The sequence below is a fragment of the Phascolarctos cinereus genome, unplaced genomic scaffold (genome assembly GCF_003287225.1).
Source record: "Phascolarctos cinereus isolate Bilbo 61053 unplaced genomic scaffold, phaCin_HiC Scaffold_7;HRSCAF=346, whole genome shotgun sequence".
NCBI classification, from domain to species: Eukaryota; Metazoa; Chordata; class Mammalia; order Diprotodontia; family Phascolarctidae; genus Phascolarctos; species Phascolarctos cinereus.
Window position 1 is genome coordinate 182,380,182 of NW_027556180.1, and position 4,304 is coordinate 182,384,485.

Genomic DNA, 4,304 nt, shown 5'->3' on the forward strand with positions numbered 1-4,304 from the left:
TGGCTCTGGAGGAGAAAGTAAGGCTGGTGACTTTGCACAGCCCTCCCTCACTTAAATCCAATTCACTTGCATGTCATGGCATCACCTCCCTGATGTCATGGTCCTCTTCAAGAATGAAAGACAAACAGCAGCAAGTGATTTAGAACATTTTAAAAATATGACTATAGATAGTTTTGATTTCTTTATCTGAAAACTGCCTGTTCATATCTTCTGACCATTTATCAATTGGAGAAGGACTTGTATTCTTATAAATTTGATTCTGTTTTCTATATATTTAAGAAATGAGGCATTTATCAGAGATATTTACTGTAAAAATTGTTTCCAAGCTTTTAATTTTCCTTCTAATCCTGCTTGCATTGGTTTTGTTTGTGCTAAAGCTTTTAAATTTAAAATAATCAAAATTATCCATTTTGCATCTCGTAATGCTCTGTATCTTTTGCTTGGTCATAAATTCTCCTTTTCTTTATAGATCTGACAGGTAAATGATTCCATGCTCTTTTAATTTGCTTATGGTATCATCCCTTATGTCTAAATCATGCACCCATTTTCACCTTATCTTGTTATATAGTGTAAAATTTTAGCCTATAACTAGTTTCTGTCTTATTGTTTTCCAATTTTCTCAGTTTTGTCAAATGGTGAGTTTTTGTTCCAGGAGCTGTGGATCTTTGGTTTTCTCAAACATTACATTACTACAGTCATTTACTATTGTGTCTTGTGTACCTAATCTTTTCCAATGATCCACACTGTATTTATTAACCAGCACCAGATAGTTGTGATGATTGCCATGTTATAATTTAGCTAGAAATATGGTATGGGTAGGCCACCTTCCTTTGCAAGTTTTTCACTTATATTGAAAGTGATATTCTTGACCTTTTGTTCTTCCAGGTGAACTTTGTTGTTATTATTTCTAGCTCTATAAAACAACTTTTTTATAGTTTGATTGATATAGCACTGAATATATAAATCAATTTAGGTAGAATTGTTATTTTTGTTTTCTTGGCTTGGCCTTCCCATGAGTAATTGATATTTTTCCAACTGTTTAAATCTGACTTTATTTGTGTGAAAAGTGTTTTTTGTAATCGTGCTCATAGAGTTCCTGGATTTGTAAGTAGACTGCCCAGTATTTTATATTGTCTACAGTTATTTTAATTGAAATTTCTCTTTCTATCTCTTGCTGGTGGGCTCTTTTTGGTAATACACTGATGATTTATGTGGATTTATTTTTTTCCACTTTGCTAAAGTTCTTAATTATTACAACAAATTTTTAAATTGATTCTCTAAGTATACCACCATATCATCCTTAAAAGGTGATTGTTTTATTTCCTCAATGTTTGGTCTAATTCTTTCAATTTCTTTACCTTCTCTTATTGCCAAAGCTGGAATTCTAGTATGATATTGAATAATAGTGGTGATAATGGGTATCGTTGTTTCACCTCTGATCTTATTAGGAAGACTTCTAGCTTATTCCCATTACAGATAATGGTTTTGGATAGATGCTGCTTATTATTTTAAGGAATGCTCCCTTTATTCCTATGCTCTCTCTATTTTTAAAATAGGAATGAGTACTGTATTTTGTCAGAAGCCTTTTCTGCATCTGTTGAGATAATCATATGACTTCTGTTGGTTTTGTTATTAATATGGCCAATTATGCTAACACTTTTCCTAATAGTGAACCAGCCCTGCATTCCTGGTATAAATCCTACCTGTTCATAGTGTATGATCCTGGTGATATATTGCTATAATCTTCTTGCTAGTATTTTTTTAATTTTTTTTCATTAACATGCATTAGGGATATTGGCCTATAGTTTTATATCTCTGTTTTTGCTTTTCCTGATTTGGGTATCAGCACCATGTTAGTGTCATAAAAGGATTTAGTAAGGCTCCTTCTTCGCCTATAGTTTATATAATATTAGAATTAATTGTTCTTTAAATATTTGGTAGAATTCACTTGTAAATCCATCTGGCTCTGGGGTTTTTTTCTTAAGGAGTTCATTGATGGCTTGTTCAATTTCTTTTTCTAAAACAGGGCTATTTAAGTATTCTATTTTTCTTTTCTGTTAATCTGGGTTATTTATATTTTTGTAGATATCATCCAATTGATTTAGGTTGTCCAATTTTTTGTCATACAATTGGGCAAAATAGCTCCCACTTATTGATTTAATTTTTTCTTTATTGGTGGTGAATTCAACCTTTTCATTTTTGCTAATAGTAATTCAGTTTTCTTCTTTCCTTTTTTTAATTAGATAACCAATGATTTATCTATTTTATTGTTTATTTCCATAAAACTAGAATCTGGTTTTATTTATTAGTTCAATGTTTTTCTTACTTTCATTTTTCTTACTCCCTTGTTTTGATTTTCAGGATTTCCATTTTGATGTTTAATTGGGGCTTTCAAAATTTATTCTTTTTCCACTTTTTTAAATTGCATGCCCTATTCATTAGTCTGTTCTTCCTCTATTTTATTGATTTAAACACTCAGAGATATAAATTTTCCCCTAAGTACTGCTTTAGCTTCATCTCATAATTTTGGGGTGTTTTCTTATTATTGTCATTCTCTTTGATGAAGTTAGAGATTTTATTCTTTACAATTAATTTATTTAGCTTCCAAACAATTTTAAAATCTGTCTTTCCTTGGCCTTTTGTTAAGTATAATTTTTACTGCATAATGACTTGAAAAGGGTGAATTTAATATTTCTACCTTTCTGCATTTGATTGTGAGGTTTTTATGCCCTAATACATGGTCAGTTTTTGTGTGGGTACCATGCACCACTGAGGAAAAAGGGATATTCTTTTCTTTTCCCATTCATTTTTCTCCTGAGGACTTTCTTATCTAACTTTTCTAAAATTCTATTCCTTTCTTTTGTGGTTAGGTTTATCTAGTTCTGAGAGGGGAAAGTTGCAGTCCCCCACTAGTATAGTTTTACTGTCTATTTCCTCATGTAATTTATCTGACTTCTTCTTTAGAAATTTGCATGTTATACCATTTGGTGTATATATGTTTAGTATTGATATTACTTCACTGCCTATGGTTCCTTTTAGGAAGATCTTGCTTCTTTCCTTGTTTCTTTTAATTAGATTATTTTTTCTTTTGTTTTGACTGAGATCAGGATTGCTACCCCTGCCTTTTTTCAAAACTTCAGCTGAAGAATAATATATTCTGCTACAGCCTGTTACCTCTACTTTATGTGTGTCTCTCTGCTTCAAACATACTGTAAAATTCTCTGCTATCCATTTCTGTTTTATGGAGAGTTCATTCTATTCACATTCACAATTATGGTTACTGTGTATTTCTTTCCATCCTATTTTCCACTGTTTATACTTTTTTTCTCTCTCCTTTCATGCTGTCCCTCCTCACCAGTTTTTTGCTTCTGCCCACCACTTCTTCAATCTCTCCCTCTTTTATTACCTCCCCTCCTTATCTGTTCCCCCTCCCCTTCCACTTTCCTATATGGTAAGATTGATTTCTATACCCAACCCCAAGTGTGTATGTTATTCCCTCTCTGAGTCAATTCCAATGAAAGTAAGGTTCAGACAATGCTCACTTAGCTCCCTTCTTTCCTCCAATATAATAGGTCTTTTGTGCTTCTTCATGTGATCTTCCTCTCCCTTCCCTCTTCTCCCAGCTGCAATCCTCTTTTTCATCCTTATTTTTTTATATCATACCATCAAAGTCAACTTATACCCATACTTCTAACTGCTCAAATAAAATACAGCTCTTAAGAGTTACAAGTGTCATCTTCCCATGTGAGGATGCAAACGCATTAACCTTATTGAATAACATGGTCTTTTCTACCTTCCTGTTTTCCTTTTTGTGCTTTTCTTAAACCTTATATTTAAAAACCACATTTTCTGTTGAGCTCTGGTCTTTTCATTAGGAATGTTTGAAAGTCCCCTATTTCATTGAATGCCTATTTTTTTTATCCAAAAGGATTATATTTAGTTTAGCTGGGATTCTTGGTAGTTATCCAAGCTTCTTTGCTTTCCAGAATATAATATTCCTATCACTCTAATCCTGTTATATAGAAGGTGCCAAATCCTGTGTAATCCTGACTATGACTTCTCAATATTTAAATTGTTTCTTTCTTGTTACTTGAATTATTTTCTCCTTGACCTGAGAGTTCTGGAATTTGCTTATAATGTTCCTGGGAGTTTTCATTTTGGGATCTCTTTCAGGAGGTGATTGGTGGATTTTTTCAATGACTTTTTACTATTGGGTTCTAGGAAATAAGGACAGCTTTCCTTGATAATTTCTTGAAAGATGGTGTCCAAGTCTCTTTTTTTGATCAGGTATTTCACATAGTCCA